General features: G+C 41.7%; 1 long non-coding RNA gene across 1 annotated transcript in view; it reads right to left on the reverse strand.

Moving 5' to 3' along the window:
• LOC110483451 (uncharacterized) overlaps positions 1-5,681 on the reverse strand; it is a 126,561-nt gene extending 120,880 nt beyond the window's left edge. Inside the window, exons 1-2 of the long non-coding RNA XR_002467570.2 lie at positions 5,419-5,681; positions 2,908-3,214 (exon numbers count right to left, since the gene is read on the reverse strand). This is a non-coding gene — a long non-coding RNA (uncharacterized LOC110483451). The remainder of the gene's footprint in view (positions 1-2,907; positions 3,215-5,418) is intronic.
• Between the last annotated feature and the right edge of the window lie 13,335 nt (positions 5,682-19,016).

Here is a 19,016-nt window from a genome sequence, read left to right on the forward strand (position 1 = left end):
GAACCCCCCAAGCAGGGCACATATTGTTCTACATAAATTTCTACCTCACTTGGGAATTCATGCATCAAGAAAAATGCTTCAACCAAAGGGAAGGAATAGTCCAAGAAATTAAGTCATTATCACGTTTTCCTTTCTACCTTCCTAGATGTTAATAGATAGAAGTTACTCCATGTGCCATCTCCTCTTCCAGCAACAAAACCTGCCCTGTTCTCCTCTGCCCATTTCTCACAATGCACAACTCCAACAATGCAACTCACTTGTCCACACACACTACACTGTAAAATTTGCACTCCTTGCAGCCTTGTTAAATCTCTTCCACACTCAGGCAGGGTTGGCCTGAAAGACCCTCATGCTTACTCTCACCTCATTTACACAAAGCAAAACATTTTCTCAAACAACCAAGTACATTGGCTGGAAGACTTCCTTAAATGAGAGCACAATTCAAAAGAGGAATCACTGCTTAAACTGTGTGGATTTTGTTTCATTTGTTTTAGGTGCAAATTGTGCTACCAGATTAAAATTCCAGGGTAGGCTTGTGAGGGGGAATTCAGAACTCTCTCCCCCCCCCCGCCCCCCACCCAAAAAAAACATCCACACTGCCTCAAAACACCTGCAAGGATTTCAATCACCTTCCAGGAGCAAAGCAAGCAAGCAAGCAAAGCAAGAAACTGCCAAATTGCAACCAAAGACAAATCACAGAAACAACCTCTTTCCCACATTTCAGGCTCCCATACCCAAAAACCTTCTCTCAAGCAGTAGCTCCTCCCAACCAGACCCCTCTGAGAGCATCGAGGCTCCTTTCCACCCCAAGGAAACGTGGTCACCATCACCCCTCCCAGGATCCTGCTCCTTCCCCACAGATCTCAGCATCCACCCAACCCTGCTGCATCTGGTGCCTTTGCCAGGACTGCTCCCAGCAGAAAAGTACAGGAACACTCCATCCAGGGCCCCCATCTCCCTGCAAGCCCCAGAAGGATCTCATCTCCTACCAGGGCAGCACACCTGCCAGCTGGGTGCTACCATGCTGACTAACACTATCTATCTGACCCTGCTTTTCCTCTCTCTGCAGATCTCATCTCCAAATAGGAGAATGATTCTTTGCATTTTATTGGAAATCATCCAAAGAAATTGTAAATTTTAAGAGTTTGTCACCTAGTTATTAATGCTTGAAATGTTCAAAGTGCAAACAACTGGAAATATATCTAATAATTTGCCTACTATATCCAGAATCTTACGGCAATGATGAAATTCAATCTACACAAACTCTCAGATTAAGCCAAGGAGTAGTTTCTATATCTTGTTAATTATAAGTAAAAATTTCCCTCACTTTTCAGTGCTGATGAAATTAATAACTTTCATGCAGATAAATGAAGTGTACCTCTATGTCCATTTGAGTTTTCTTAAAGAGTGGCAAGTGCCTGAGAAGAAACTCACAGAAAAAAAATGGATTGCAGTTTTGATGTTCTTCAAATAGAGAAATATAATAATTGTGCTTCTTTTCCAAGATGACACTAGATAGCAGCTCTAAATATTTTCATCCACTATCTATTTATTATTCACTGTCTTTTCTTTCCACAAACAGCCCAAGACTTTCCATTTCTGAGACTTCAAATTAAAGACTTTCATATGGCTAGCTTTAGTCAGGCAAAGTTCAAAAATAGTATGAATGCAGAACAGTATTAAGACCGTAAATCTAAATGTACATTAATTGCATTCAGTACACAACAAAAAGCTTACCCACAATAATCAAGAAAATTAAGAGTAGGTTTTTATTAAAACACAGTCAGAACCAGGAAATTAGAACTGTATTGCTTCTTGTATCTCTGTTTACTACAGGAAAGGATCACAAGTGATTATTCGTTCAGATTTCTGTTTTGCTCTAAAGTAGGCCAGCCAGCTCAGCACTTTTCTTAAGATTATGAATACTTGTCTGCCCTACATATGGTTTAGGCTGAAACCAATCAGTTGAGCTGAAACATGTAGCAAAACCAACTATTTTCACATCATTCATTTTCAGCTATAATGAAGAAGTGCACACAACAGGTATGAAAGGATCAGTTTTTAAATACTTTTAAAATTTGCTTTGCCATTAGCACAGTTCACTAAGGAGCTCACTGCTTTCCTCACTATTGGAGCAACACTTCATCTAGATTCAAAAATAATTTGTTGTTCATTAATAACTCTTTTACCACTTGTTTTCTCTGCTAGTTTCCAGTTCATTTTTTACATTGATTACCTCATCTAGTAGGAAAACTGAATGCTGATCTGCATCCAGTAGACTTTTATATTACTAGGACATTCAGGATGCAAGCACAATCTGCAAGAAGCCTTACATCAAAACTTTAAAAATATATGAAACAAAATAATTCCTTGAATTTTTAACTGAAATACTTTTGTTTGCTCTTTCTCCCCCACCCAGGCCATCCTTGAGATTTTTGTTGTCATTTGGAGGAAAAGAGGTTAAATCATAGAAGATTGCTATCTTGAGTTCAAAACAGAAAATAGTAACATCTTCAAATAAACTGGGCTATTTGGAAAATCAGAAATGCAGAAAGTGCTTTGCTTAAATTGTTTTCATCTTATTTTTCTTGAAAGTTAGTCTCATTTTCTAGAGCTGCTAAGCAGTCATAGTGTCTATGAAGTAATTACCTTCAAAATATAAGTAAATTATCGAAAAAAAAACTTTCATATTTGGGTTTTCCTTTTCCATTTAAGATATAAACATTATCAAACTGTTAGTACAACATTTCTGTCAGATTAACGCCACTCAAAACTTTTGGCAGGTATCAGTAGCAAGACAAAATAAAATTAAAAAAAAGGCTACAAAGCAAGTTCGTTTAAAACAAAGACAAGTATTTGTATTTAGTATTCTGATGTTTGAGATAGTATTTTTGGGGAGAAGCATACCTCTCATCAGCTGCAGAACCTTGGTGTCACATGGCAATATAATCCAAATAGGTCTCAGCAGCATGTTCGACAATATCCACAAGTTTCAGCATGGGGCTTTTCCACTTCCCCTGGGAGACCATTAACCATTACTATGAATCCAAACAACTAAGATGTTCGGCATCTGTATGATCCAATTTGAATCATGTCAAGCAGCCCAGAGGAATCCCAAGCTCTATTCCACCATTCGAAGAGTAATGCAATATGGCACCCATCACAGACTGATGTTCTGGCAGCCATCCCATTTTCCCAACAATCATGTTGTGACCTGTTCAAATTTGAAGAAGAATTGTTAGTTCAGCACAGTAACTCTGCCACACCACTCGGGGACTAACATACAAATATAAAGTTACGTTCTTCTGAGTAATTTCAAACACAAATTTCTTCACAGACTTAGACACATCCTAAACTCAAAGCCTGGGGATGACATGTTGCTTTAAAAACATTGTGGGGCTGAAGTGTAATAGAAGAAGGTTTAAGAAAAAGCCTTTCATATATCTACAGATTGCAGAGTCTTACCTTCCAGAAAGCACTGAAGTGACAGGGAAAAAAGATAATAAAAAGGCTCTCCAACTGCCCTGGCAGGTATTTAAAAACTAATGAAGAGAGTAAGTCAATTTAAAAAAAACCCAAGTAGAAAAAATAAAACTCATCAACCCTTTTGAGGGAAACATATGTGATCTTCTCTGGCTCCTTAGCCCTGTTGAGTGTCTCCCCACAGCACCTCCAACAGCAGATGTGCTACTTCAGTTGGGACCTAAACTACGAGTGCCACTGATGGCATTTGGCCCCAGAAGAAGCCAAAGTAGCCAAATTCACATCAATCTTCTCCGGTAGTCTGTCTCTGCAATACCTTCAGGGGTGCAAAAAGCAAATTTTACTTAGGTTGGGAAGGGAACTATAAGGAATGGAGAGAAAAGTCTGAGTACTCTGCACAGGATGGAACAAGGACATGAAGAACAACATTGGGTCTGCCAAGATGGAGTGGGGGAAAGGGAAAAGAAGAAACTTCCACACTAAGGACAATGGAGAGGAACTAGAAGAAGCTTTTAGAGACTGGAAGATGCATGTACATAGAGACAAAGATGAGAAGAAAGGTGAAAGTGAACATTTGTGAACACGAATTACTGCTAGCTCTGTCTGCATAACTGGGTAACATGTATGTAGGGCAGCCCACAGAAGAATAAGTTTAGGAGAGAACAAGAAGAAGCTTTATGTTTGCTCCACATCAGGAGAAACAAAAGTTTCTACTCATGGAGGAAAGGAAAGATCCCGGCAAAAGGAGTTTTTCATGAGAAAGGCAAGCATAAATGCAGAAGAGTAGGTGGGAAGAGATTAAGGAGGAAGAGAATGAATAACAGTAAAAAGTAAAAAGTAAAAAGTAAAAAGTAAGATGTAGACTTCAGAAATTCTGAAATGGGTAGATCTAAGGAGAGAGGGGGACAATTAGGAAAATGGGACAAGAAAGCACAAGAAAGTAGAGGATTACGATGAAAAAAAGATAAAAATTGATGGTTATTACATTTCACAGAAAAAGAAGATGAGGAAATAATAAGGTACTAAATTGATCAAGACAATTAAGAAAAGTACAAAGAGTTTACAAGTAAGTTTTCTGGAGTTGCGATGCTTGCTCTAGAAAGCGTGAACCAAAAGGAATGGAACAAAACCCAAGGCAACTATCGCGTTTCCAAAGGGACGAAGGGAATTGCACTGAAGCCCAGCCGAGGAAGGGCCAGCCTGGGCTGACCCTTCCCACTCTCCCCTTTGCTACGATCAATGCAGTCGGAAGAACAAAGTCCTCCCTCTGGTCCGTCCCTCTTCTCCAAAAATTGTCTCTCGGCACTGCTGCGCACCTTGGCTCCTTGGGATGGTCCCACAGGAGCAACGTGTGACCCTCTGTGGTGTCTCGGGCCCCGCGACCCAAGCTGGCGCACGGCGGAGCGCCCACCTTGCCCCTGCTGCTCTGCCCTGCCCTGCCCTGCCCAGTCCCGCGGCCCCCACCAGCCCCCCACTCCCTGGCCAGGGCCGCCAGGACTCCCCACAATCCCATCAAGTTTTCCCGTCTTCGGCTTTTCTCTGTCCCAACTCTTAAAAACACAGCCCGATCCAGAAAGCCCTCCGAGTCCACTTCCCTCCCCACCAAAAAAAAAAAAAAAAAAAAAAAAAAAAAAAAAAAAAAAAATTAAATCTCTAAAATAAAGCAGGCACTAGAAGGAGGCAAAGTGCCCCCCCCCCCCCCCCGCCTTCCTCCCCCGCCCTGACTAATGTCCCCCAGCCCGCATTACGGGATTTCGGGCGGAATGACTGCCTTACCCTCCCCAAAAATACCTGCATGTGCTCCCAAAAGTACAAAGGAAAGGCTGGCCCGCAGACGCCTCCGTTGCGCTCCCAGACCCGGGCGCGGATGGCAGGGTGGAGGGGGGAGCGACGAGGGAGCCGGGAAAGAACAATAAACCCCAAGTCCAAACGTACCTTCTCCTTTCTCTAAACTGTGAAACCAGATTTCCTTAGAAGTCTACGGCGGGGCTCTTTGCTTTTAAGTGGCAGGAGAGCTCGAAGAAAGTTGAGCAAATCTCTTCCGATAAAGTTGCCGAAGATGAGTTAACCCGGGAGAGGCGAGGAAGAGATGGAGAGTTCATCCGAGTTTCTCCTTTTGTTCAAGTTGCCCGAGCAGACAAAGAGCCGGCAGCGGCGGCAGGTCCCCCGCGCCCCTGCTCCCCCCGCGGTCCGGGCGCCGCCGGGGTCCCGTACTGCCCTCGCCCCCCGCCTCCTCCCACCACCGCAACTTTCCGTCTGCTCCATCCCTCCTCAGCCCCGACCCCGGCTCCGGCGCAAAACTTCCCTCGAACTGAACCTCCCAGAAAAAGAAAACAATTTAATTCAAGGCGGGGGAGTGGGGGGTTGGAAAGGGAGAGAACCATCTCTCAAATCATTATTTCCGGTAGATGCACCTCTTTGTTTGGATTCCCCCGACTGTCAGTGAGGACAAGCCTCTGGGGATCTGCTTTCGGACAGCTTGATCTGCCGGAATGAGACGGGCAAACGCAGGACATAAAGAAAAATAACTTTAAAAGAAAGAAAAGGAGGGGAGAAAAGTAAATAGAAAACAATATAAAACTCCGGAGTTGCGAAACGAACCCGTTTTTCATGGACACGGGAAGTACATAAATAAACAACTGAAGGGGAATTTCGGATAACTGTTGGCTCTCCTCCCCTTCCCCTTCGCACTTTTCCAGAGAACGTAACAAAAAAAGCCCCCCGAAACCTCCTGGCCGCGGCTCCGTGCCGCCGCCGCCAGCTCCTGGCATCCCTACCTGTTGCGTAAAGCGCAAAGATGGGGCCGACCGTATCCGTCCCAAAGAAACCCAAGGGGAAGGAGGGGACCTCCGGCCCCCACGGCCCCTCCACCTGCCCTCCGGCAGCCCCCACGGGCACAGCCGGCACGGACGGCGCTGGCAGCCCCGGCGCGGCCCCGGCGGAACGCGCGGCCGCCCCGCGCCCGGCCCGGCCCCGCTCCGCCGGCGGCCGTCGGGGCGCCCGGCTCCCCGACCCAAGTTTGGCCAGGGGGGCCGGGGTGCTCCGAGACTAAAGGAGCGCGGAGCAGCCCTGCAACTCACCTTGGAGGGAGAGCGTGAGGCTGAAGAGACACCTTCCGCCTCAGTCCTCCTCCTCCTCCCCACCCCCTGGCCCTGTGGCGACGGCGGGGCCGTGGGACAGGCTCATGCTGGGGTCTGGGGCGATCAGCCCGCTAGCCCCGCCAAGGGTCCGCTCCCTGGAGCTAAACAAAAGCGGGGGGGAGCGGCCCTGCCGCCCCCGCGTCTCCTGCCTCCGATGTCCCTAACTTTTTGGTGCCCACCTAGCATCCCCGCGAGCCGGCCCCGCGCTCGGGAAGGACGGGGGAGCGCGGCGGTGCGCCCGGAGCGGGACCCCCACGTCGGGGCAGCGGGCCCGGGGCTGTCAGCAGGGCGGGAGCGCTGCCGGGAGGTGTCGCCTGGTGGGGGGGGCAGGACGCGGACCCGGTGCTCATTGTCTGTCCGAGGGTGTGCCCGTGGCAGGGCGGCGTGGAGGATGCCTGGGCGCCCGCAACACGAGCAGCGGTCTTGGGAGTTTGTGCACTCCCTGTGAACAGTGGACATGGATGCCAGAGGCTCCAGCCCTCAGTACCTTGCCTACCATGGCTGAAAGATGTGCCCAGTGCTGTTTACTTTATTTTCTTTTCTCTTTTTTGGTTTGTTTGTTTATTTTTGTGGTGATTCGGTTGGGAGTTTTTTTGTTGTTGTTTGGTTGGTTTGTTTTTTAGGGTGGTTTTTTTTTTGTCCTAGAAGCAAGTGGAACCTTGAAAAAGTTACTAGGAAATGGTAGTTAATAGCAGCCCACACCCTATATGGTAGGGCTAGTTTTTCAAAATCAGGTACCAGGGTGATCTCAAGATGCAGAATTTTTTTTAGAAGAAAGAAGGGGCACACTATTTAGCCTTTGGTTAAGTTGCCCTGTTGACAATCTCTACAGTCCCTGCTCACATATAACTCCTCCTATTTTCCTCCAGTTCATGTTCATTTCATGCCAACAACCCCCAACTTGTCCTTCTTTCAGTTCCTTTCCCCCTCCTGATCTTGCCTAGCTTTGAGACTTAGTCAAACCATTTCCTCCTACACAATGATGTCAGTCTCAATATTTTGTTCTTTAAAACATTTTGTAACTCCCTACTCAGAATCAACCTTTTTATCCTCGTGCCCCAAACTGCCCCCAACTCTTCCATTGCTGCCCATGATTTATGTTGCTCTCGAGCATTTTCTTCCTACATTCTGCTGCAATGTACATTGCTGTTGGTTTTCATTACAGATTTCTGTGATTAAATGATAATACATATAGTGTAATGCCTGGCATGAGAAGTGAAGCCTTGTCATCATTCTTTACCATTCACCTTCTTCAGCTCTTCTGCATTGAGTGCTCTGGAGCAAGTATCATAACACTTTTTAAATTTCCTCTTAAATTATTTTCTATGCACTGTTTCTCTCTTCCATCAATTTCTGACTTTTCACAGATTTTTATTCTCTCCAGCTACACTATTTCCATGGCTGTTTTGTCCATGTTTCTCTTTCCACCTCTGCATTTTGTTCCCTTAATCTTTTGGTTTTATGGTGGAAGCGGAATGTTGACTGCACCTTTCCTTACTTCCAACCCTATTTTCTCTGGTTTTCACATACACTCTCTTAGCAGGGCACAGTGAAGTCCAGCAGACATGTACTCCTCTGCTAACACATATATATATTTTTGCTGTGTTTCTTTCCCAAATGATTCCCAAATCCTCAGTAGACCACTGTTCTGTTGTTTGCTGGTTGTGCATTGTGGCACAAACAGCAAACATCTTACAAAGGGCTGCTCTTGGTGGCTTTCTCTGGAAAAACACAAATTGTACAAGCAGCTCCTTGTGTCATGGTATTTTGGCTTTGGCAGACATCAAGGACATGTTGCATAAAGGTATATCTTTCTGAGAATTTGTGAAGATGTTGACCCTGTGGTCTGCCAGCTGAGTTGGAGTTTGTGCAGCAGGTTATTATGATCATCCATGTGCCCTTTTCTTCCCTTAGAAGCTGGAGGCCAAAAGCTTCTAAAAAGATATCATAATATACATTGTAACTCTCTGATACTGGTGCTATTTAAACAAAGTATGTGTCTACCTTATTACTTCATTATGAGTGATAAAGGTTACTAATCATTGGATCAGAGGTCACCAGTTGCCTAAGGTCCCATAATCACGGATCATATTCAATACACATAAAGAGAGGAGAGTCACCATTGAAAATATCTTGCAAAGAGCTGACTAAGGATGAAAAATATAGAAAATTTGTTTGAAAGTGCAAAAATGTTAGAAACATTTCAATAAAAGCTTTTGTGCCTTATAGAAGGGCTTATTTGATGGGTAAGTGGCCATCTGCCATCGAGACAATAAAGTTTCATTGAAATTCCCTTGTGGTTCATTGGGCAGGTAAAGAGAAGCATTAAGTAGTAAAAAGGAATACATAAGAGGCAATTAAAAAAGGAGCAGTTTATGATAATTAACATGAAGTAGAAATTATATAATGTAGAACACTATTTGGAAAAGTGCAAAGTAAAAATATTATATAAAAATCCACATCTTCAATAGGTGAAATTAAAATAATTTTACAGTAAGTGGGGATTGAAGCATCTCCTAATATTCATAGGCCTTCCAATTCTAATTATGAGACAAAATATTCTACTAATGATACCTGTGTTCTGTAAAGTGGGAAGATAAATATTGCACACAGAAAATAACTTATTTTTTGGTCTTTGGGCAGAACCTATCTCCAATAAAGACTGAATCTTTATCCCCAGATGCTTTGCACCCTAACATTGGAAAGTACTTGGCACTTTATGTTCAGTTTAATAAATCCTGGAATGCCATGGAAATTATGGGAATCTATGCCAATGTTGTGCCAATATGAAAAAGGGGCAAACAGAAAGACACAGACTACAATACTCCATTGAAGAAAAAACTGCACAAAAAGTTCAGTGTTGCTTTCTCCCCCTTCCCTGAGAAGTGAGCTACCACTCATCCTCCAGGAGCACCTGAAAATTCTGACTTCACTGTGAGCTTCTGGATGTTGACATGTGTAGGAAGATAAGCAGTACAGTAGATGATCAGCAAAATGTGATCTTTTAGGGGATAATTCAGAGGATCTGCTGACCTCCCAGCAAATTTTTTTTGCTTCTCATTTTATTTTTCTATATGCAGAGGCTGATTTCACCACTACTCTCTTTTGTACAAGTGTGAATCCAATCAATAGGTAAATCCACTCCTGTGAATTTAAAGACCATGAAAGACAAACCTGCAAATGAAAGAATTGTTTTGGCATGAATATATGCTTCTCTCTAGACACAGACGCAGAAAATTCATAGAATGTTTCTTTTTTGGGGAGAAGGAAGAACTCAAAACAAAAACAAAAACCCAAGCCAAATTATATTATTCCAAAAGGGTAGAAAGCCATGAGCTTTCCAGCTCTTTTTTTGAAATCACTAAAGGGTTATTCATAACATCTGCACTCTGGAGAAAGAAAATACAATTTGTAACTGATATGCAACCAGCTGTATTTTCCTAGTGTTTTCTCCTAAGCCAGAAAAAGGGTAGTGAAATCCTCTCTGGTCTTCTTTTCCACCAAGTCTCCATTTTGACCAACCCAAGTCTCAGCTTGTAGACTCTGTAAACATAACTTTTTTTTTTAAGATACATATACCAGAGCCTATTTGTCACCTTCATTTATATCTTCTTTTGTTGGGATTTTGGGGGGATGGGGGGTGTTGGGTTGGTTTTTTTTTGTCCAAACCCACCCTTTTTATTTGGCAAATCAATAACCAGGCACAGATCAGACTCCATTCTGTTTCTTTCTCTTTTTCCTCCAGAGCCTATGGTTTTACAAATAGATCTTGTATAAGAGTCCCTAGAGAAACAGATAATTCCCAAGCAAATTCAAAAAAGTGTTTATCATAGCAATATATTCATAAATAATGATTGCTAGTGCAGTTTCTCTTCCTCACAAATGAAAATTTTTACTAGGAAGAATGAAATCTCCATAGCAAGTTGAACAAATGAACAGGTCCATTTTATACCATTCTTAATAGATAAGGTCAAAATCATCACTTTCCCATATTCTGGCTCCCGTATACTCTATATATGCATGCTACTAAAATAAATTATTTGATCAAAATAAGACTAAGTTTGGGGAGCTCTTTTTCATCCTTACCTTCTTCAACCTGAAAGTTTAAAAAAATTAATTTCGACTTATTCATTCCTGAACATTTTGATTTGCTTGACACATATGGAGTTTCAATATAGCCACAAAATTGGATACTCTGTAGAGATTATCTAATGTATATATATACCTTCACCTTCAAAATTTTAAGAAAAATATGGCAATTTGTTTTGAATGTTTGAGCCTAACACTCTGAAAATAGTGTTTGTTAATATCCATTCTTCCCACTCCCAGACAATGTTCAAGTCATTTCTAGTTGTTTTTCAGCTGATTTAATTAATTGTCTTCCTCTCTGGTTTGTAGTAAAAATGTCAGCCTTTCTAGCTCACCATTTTGTGATTTAAGAAATCACCCCACAATACAGGCAAATTATTGTCAGATATGAACTAGAATTATTGTCAATATGAATTCTGGTTCATAGAACTTCTTGAGCAGTCACCTGAATATTTGGGAAGCAGAGAAACTATAAAATACTTGTTCTAAATTCCCTCATATAGCAAATATACAGGACAATGCCAGGAAAAATGTTTGAATCCTATTTACAATCTTGGCCTTGTTTAAGAGGGCTTTGTGCACCTTGTTTTCATATTAAAAACCTGATTGCAGCTTAATAATATATGTTTGTGGTGTCATAGCATGGCCAGATAGTTACACAGACAGAGGTTTTTGTGGCCAGCACAAAATCTAATTTGGGACTTCCTCATCTCCGCAGCCATAGACAGTCCTACAAAAAATAACGTGCTTCCGCTTCATGTGGGTGCAGTTACATCATCTGCAACCCTCAAAAAAAAAAAAAAAAAAAAAAGGTCCACGAGGCAGCACACACTTCCCACGCAGGCAGAGAGTGCGAAGATGCTCATGTTCTCCTGGCTCTGGACATTCTCAGTGCCACCAAGGACCAGGGCATGGGAGGCTCGTGCAGCCAGAGGGGTCTGCTGCTTTTGGGGACAGCTGGAAAGAGCCAGATGAAGAAGGGAGCAAGTGAAAAGCTGAGGAAAGGAAAGGGGATGAAGGATAGGATTCACTATCCTGTCAGAGGTCATACAAGCAGGCAAAGCCTCCTCCAAACACAAGGCTGCCCAGGCCACCACGAGACTGCACTGCAGTTCCACTCACACCAGCAAAACCCAGCTTCTTTACCCTGCAGAGTGCCACGTTCTCCTGCCACACATCCAGCAAACCAACCCAGCCTCCCTGCTGTGATTTTGGCATGTGTAAGTACTGACCTACTGTATCTTTATTGACTCTTTCCACACAGAAATAAGTATAAATGTGCGAAAATAAGTACAAATAAGCAAAAATGTGGACATAGACCTGCCATTCTGCAGGATGATGGAATGTAATTTGGTTTTGCAAGAAACATCAAGGTCATCTAAGAAATACTATACCACTCTGGTAAAACCAGCATAGTAAATATAGACATGAGATAAACTAGCTGTCTGGTTTTCCATTTACCTGTGACCTCTATGACTGTTCTTTGTTCCTTTGCCTATAACCTCTACAATTGCCTTTTTGATCCTTAAAGTCAATATGATTATCAGTCTCAACACTGTCACTGCTTTCAAATTTTTCAAATAAAACCTCATGTGGAAAGTTACAACCCTATTGTATTTGTGAGTTATTCAAAAATTAGTACCTTTGTCTAATACAGAATACTTTCAGTAGTAGATCCATTTTCATAAAAGGGTAGGTATTCAGCCTTATTTATTGCTTTATTTCTCTTTTGTCACTATTTACACAAATAATTTACCAGCTTCTACCCATCACCTCTGTGTTTCACATATTTAAGACCTATCATTAAAATCCACATTCATCACAGTCTCCACTCACAGCAACAAAACCAAGCAAATAAAACAAAACAAAAATCCCCTACACAAAGAACAAAATGACATCATCACAAAAACAATTTAAACAAATCCCATCCCTTTTCCCTTCACCACAATTACAACAAAAACTTATCATGATTATTCCGATCTCTAACATTGTTCAGTACTTCTTTTGCCTGTTATTTCTCCCTGTTACTATCCTTATCTCAAAACCTTTATGAGCTTGGGTTTCAGCACCAAAATCACTGTAGTGGGCTGACCGTGGTTGGACACCAGGCACACATCAAAGCTGCTCTATCAGTCTTCTCCACAACTGGACAGGGGAAAGAAAATATAATTAAGGGTTCACATACTGAGGCAAGGCTCAGGAGAGATCATGTGCTAAATACCATCAAGGCAAAGCATACTCAAATTTGGGATATTAATTTAATTTATTGCTAACAAAATCAGAGCAGGATAATGAGAAGTAAAATATATCTTAAAAACACCTTCCCCCCCCAGTCCCTCCTTCCCAAGCTTTACCTCCTACTCCAGTGGTGCAAAGAGACATGGAAAGGGGGTTATGATCAGTTCATCATGTGTTTTTCCTGTGGCTCAGGGAGAAGACTCCTTCCCCTGCTCCAATATGGGATCCCTCAGTTCTCCATCTCACAAGCAATGGTTATCCATGAACTGCTGTAACGTGGGTCACTCTTCCATGGGGCACAGTCCTTCCAGCACAGCCAGCTCTAGCATGGGCCCCCAAGTCCCCCACAGGGTTAAAAGTCCTACCAGGAAACCTACTCTGGTATGGTTTCTCTCCCTACAGGTTTCTAGGTCCTTGCTCCAGCACAGGCCACCCAAAGGGTCACAGCCTCCTCCCAGGCATCCACGTGCCCTGGTGTGGGTCTCCTCTATGGACTGCAGGTGGATCTCTGCATCCCCATGGACCTCCATGGGCTGCAGAAGGATAGCTGCTTTACCATGGTCTGCACCAGGGATTGCAGAGGAATCTCAGCTCCCGTACCTGGAGCACCTCCTCCTCCCCCTCCTTCTTCAGTGACCTTGCTGTCTGTGGAGTCACTCCTCACACATGTTCTCACTCTGCTCTTCTTGGCCACAATTACATCTGTACAATAACTTTTTTTTTTCTTCTAAAATATGTTATCACAGAGGTTTCACTCCATTCCTGATCGTCTCAGCCTTGGCCAGCAGTGGGTCTGTCCTGGAGCTGGCTGGCATTGGCTCTGCTGGACATGGAGAAAACTTCTGGCACAGAAGACATTCCTTTAGCCTCTGCCTCAGTACTGAAGTCTGGCTGTGTAAACCTAATGCACTACCCTGCTAATATTTTTCAAAGCATATGCTTGTTTTAATAAGAACTAAAATACAAATTGTACACTGAAAGCCAGCATCTGGAAGCATCCCAGTCTTGATAAAGGTTACTTGGTATGAATGAAATAAAGGTAATAACAATGTCCGTCTGATAAAAGTTGAATTTATCTCTGTATTCCATGAAGAAGAAGATATAATATATGCAGTCCCAATGAAAGACTGCTTGTGCTGCCTCAGGAAAGCTGAGGTGTATATTTGTCATTATTCATAAAACAGGAGATCGTTTTGCTTAAACCTATGATTTCTAAGTAGAGATTCAACCCAGCTGTCAGTGGAATGACTGAAAAAAAATGTCATTGACACCAGTATTGATGATGTTGGCCCACATGCAAACACAAACACAATATGAGGCCAGTGCTTTCTCCAGCCCCACTCATGCAATCTCCCACACAAGTGAGTTCATGCACAGGTGTCTGACTAATACATGAAAACTGTAATTTTGGATGTTTCAGTCAAGTTCTACAGAGAGTTCCAAACGCAACACCTTGAAACATTAAAACTTATCCCCAGCCTCTTTTCCTCTTTCCATATTTTTTCTGACCTGACATTTTTAAGATAATGTAGCAAATTAAAAAATAATAAAGCTCAAATAAGCCCAATCCTTTCAAATTTGTGCTTCACACAATGCTAGTGGTGTCATGAAAGGAAAATGTCATTGATAACATGCAACTGTTTGGAATCAGACTTGAGAGATGAATAATCTGTCAGTAACCTCTGCCTGTAAATTCCAATTACAAATTCTGTATTAATTACACATGAACACACTATGTTTCCAGGTTCTGCCTCCACAGACAAGGAGTAACTTATGGGGTGCATAGGTCAATTGGTATTTTATATTAGACTACAACTATACATAACTATTTTCAATAATATATTCATAGGGTCAGCAATCCATTTTAAAAATATTTTTTATTTTTAGAAAGTGAAACAAAGTATGGGGGAGGATAAGGAGAGGCTGCATTCTTGGTGATGACAGGAAAAGCCTGGAGAAAATCACCATATGCATAAAAAGAGGCAAATATTTACTAGATAAAATCCAGGCAGTGGAGAAATTACGACCTAAAAGCTGCAGCTGGTTGTCTCTACAGATTTAAAGGATCAGCTACCAAGACTGTAATTCTAAGAAAATCTCCTATTAATGGATAAAATTCAACTGCATGCTGTTTAGTACAGGCCAGGCAGTGAGAAATGAGATATTCCTTAAGAAAAAGAAAAACTCTGGTTTCCATAATTGCAGGATACTGAATTTGTTTCACTGGTGTGACACATAGCCACATCTTGGTGGCAACTGGTGGCTCTCATCAGCAGTTCATTTCATAGGTCACCAACTGGCCATCAGATTGTAATGACTTCTGGCTATTTCTAACTGGGATTTAAATCAGTGACCTGAAGTAAAGACGCTGATCCTATTATGAGCCTCCTGAGCCATGTAAATTCCAGGGTTTTTTTAAATTCTTCTTAAGATTACTTCACACAGATATAAATGCTCATGAAATATCTGAGATGAAGAAGAGTTGAGCCTTAGATATTGATAGGGAGCCTCATTCCTCCTTTCTTTAGTCAAAACTCTAAAAACCACTGGTTTGCATTATTCATTCACTAAGTCACCTACTCAGTGCGTATAAGAGCAGCTTCGACAGTTTATCAGCTTTAGTGATGGCCGAATGCACAGATTTTATATTCTAAGGCATCTATCAGAAACACCTGGATGCAGATATCAAAAACACCAGGAATATTTCATGTGGTGGTTTGTTTCATGTAGAAACACTGTACTGAAAAGGTCAGTTCAAAAGCACTGGAAAGATATCTGGGAAATTTCCTTTCATCGTAAATCATCTACATCACATTGAAAAAACAGTCCATAAGGTCTGCACATCCATTGCCACAGACAATTAAAAACATAAAATAAAAGCAGTGGAACCCAATTTCTCTCATCTTCATTGAAAAAAAAGAAGCTGAAAGTTCCACTCCAGGAAAAAAAAGTTTCTGCAAATTCAGAATATGAATTGCAGGGAAACCTCAGGATTCAGAAAAAAAATTAAAAAGCTTTTCTAGACAGCTACATGTGTGAAGTTTAGGTCACTATATTTAATAATATAAAATGAACAAATACCTGTGAAAAATTGAAATTCATGGAAATCATACTGACAACTAGCCACAACCAGAGGTTGCTGAGTCATTATTAAACTACTGATGCTGAGCTTCCAGCCATCATATGATAATCAGGCTTTTAAAATCTATTTTAGTTAGAAAATGTCTAGTAACATCATTTGTTTTCTGCATTTTTTTCTGAAAATTACATAAATATTACATTTATATGCCCAGTGAAAATCAAGTTATTATTCTAATAAAGAATTCCAAGAAATATAAAAATCCAGAAGTTAAAATCAGTGTGAAAAGTGATACTTTCTTTGGTCTATCATCAAGGAAAGAATGTTTTAATGTCATAACATTTTAAAATATTCAACATTTTAAAATATCCTTGATTTTTAACTATAAATAAATATGAATATCTGAAGACGGAAGTGCCCTTTGAAGTGACCACAGACAGCATGGCTTTCTAGAAACAGGAAACATTTTACACCATAAGAGTAAACACCCAGTGGCATGACAGATAGCAAATAATCTGTAGACAAACTAGATTCTTGGCCAGGCCTGTGCTGATCTCTGTATATAAAACATTGTATATACACACACACACACACACACACACACACACACACACACAAACTTGTAAGAAAATTATCAGAACTTAGAATGCAGAGAAGCATTTCGATGTAACTGCAGTCCAAACAACACAAACTTCATAAATTCTCTGGAAAATCATGAAGAGAACTACAGAGAGGGGATAAAAGAGTAGCATGAAGCAATGCAATTAATTTGCCTTAGGCATTTCCCTCCGATGGGGAAAAGCTGCTGGTGCCTAGAGGACAGTACCTACCCTCTTGGAAGGGTGCTCTCTGAGCACAAAGCAGAGAAATGGGATTTATTGCTAAACATCTGAAACCCATCGTCCCCACCCTTTCTGGCAGTCAGGACTAATTATTCAAGACTTTCTGCATTAGAGAGGGCTCACACACGACTTTCTTTCCTGTCTGCCCATCACACAGTGCCCATCGTGAAGGCTGTGGAGAAGAAGAGCAGCTGTTCTCCTGCTCCCACCTGTGCACCTGGCTCCCTGCTCACACAGCCTACGCGAGCCCGCACGGCTCCTTCACTCCTGGGAAAGGCAGGTGACCTCGCAGGAGAAGGGACAATGGCACACTGGCAGCACACTCACGCTGCAGGATGTCCCCAGCCTGCAGGCTAGTCGTGGCACTGCTACCTACCAGCGTGGCCACCAGCCAGGTTAATTCTGTGCATGGGTGCACGGAGCCGCCAGAAACTGGGTGTTATGGCAGGATAACATTCTGCAATGTGTTACAACATGTATCTGGGTTTTGAAAGTGTGGCAAGCACATTTTTCTCACTCTCAGGATTTTTCATAGAGGTGCATAGAAAGAAATGAAAGAGAAAACAATTTATATTTCTGCTCCTTGTTTTTCCTATGTGGAATGTGTTTGGAGAATTGTTTACCTGGAGTGAGTGCTTGATTGGATTCTGGTGAGGATTGTTTGAGCCTGATGGCCAATCCAATCCACCTGTGGCTGGACTCTTGAGAGAAGGTCACGAGTTGTGTTAGAGAAAGTAGTATGTAGTTTTAGTATCTTCCTTTTTATACAGTATATTAATGTATTTTAGCATAGTTATAATAAAGAAATCATTCAGCCTTCTGAATTGAGTCAGACATCGTAATTTCTTCCCATTGGGTTCACCTGCATTTACAATATGAAAGGTAATGGCAAATATTCTTGGAGTCATGGGATTGTGACCTGGTCCTATCTGGAAGAGGTACCTACATCGGTGGCTTAAACTGCGCAGTTAGATTTATTGAAAAAAAAAAAAAAATCGAGATTTCCCTTTTTGCACACTTCTGCACTTCCAAGCCTAAACTAGTTTACCTCACCCTCTTCCCTGTTGAACCACACAGCCCCAGCTGGAACTGTCATGTGGTTTATATTACATCCTGCAGGTTCTGCAGGAGGTTCTTCTTGTACTCAATTATTCCTGTTTTCCAGCTGTTGGTGGAGAGAATTGTCTTAGCTTTTACTGACAAAAAGTATCTTTAAAATCAGAACATATATGTATAAACAAGCCCTATGGAACAAAGTAGACAAGTACAGAAGGGGAATGCTTGACTAGAAAGTTACTTCAGGTCCCACTATGGGCATAATTCAAAGTACATTTAAAGCACTGGTGCCTTTTATTCTTGAATTCAGCACACATTGCATCAAATTTCATAAAATAATACTTCAGGTGTTCTCTTTAGAAAAGTATCAAATATTAAAATCAACCTGAAACACCAAGGCATATTTTCACAATACTAGGCTGCATTGTGGATGATAAGGTGAAGCTAGCTAATTAAAAAGTGAGCCAATCTTCATTTTTTCATCTCTGGTGCTGCTATTTGAGTGTTTTTTGGGTCTCATGGTGTTTCAGCTTTAGTGCAGAATAGAACAAATAGTGCACAAAAGGCCTTTAGCCATGCAGGAAGGACAAGACAGAGCTGCAATGGGGATCACTTCTTGCTCCTCCTGAGCCTGCACAGCCTTTGTCAGGAAAAGCTGTTTGCTCTCAGGAGTGGAGGATTAGGATACTTATTAATAATTTATGCCATTTTGAAAAGCTATGGTCAACTCAAACCCAGCTTCAAGCCAGCATAAAATGGCAGGGATAGAAAAAAACTTTATTGCCTTGTGAGGTTTTTGTCATCTCTGTCCACTGTTGCCTTTGCTATCAAATCCAAAATGTTCAGTTTGGGTGTGGGTGCAATTTGCAATTTTTCGCTTATTCAACAAGACTTCTAAAGCTGAACTAAAAGTTGTCTCTCTTTCTTCTTAATTAAGGACAACGTTATTTTGTTTACTTTTCATTAGAACCTATTTAAATAGTTCAAGCCTCTTTATTTCTTTATCTTTGGAATGCAGCTTCTAGGACATATATTCCACTGAACAAAAACAAGAAGTATTTGATCAAAGTAAGTAATTTCTGTGATAGC

This window comes from Lonchura striata, chromosome 1, assembly GCF_046129695.1.
Source record: "Lonchura striata isolate bLonStr1 chromosome 1, bLonStr1.mat, whole genome shotgun sequence".
Classification (NCBI taxonomy): Eukaryota; Metazoa; Chordata; class Aves; order Passeriformes; family Estrildidae; genus Lonchura; species Lonchura striata.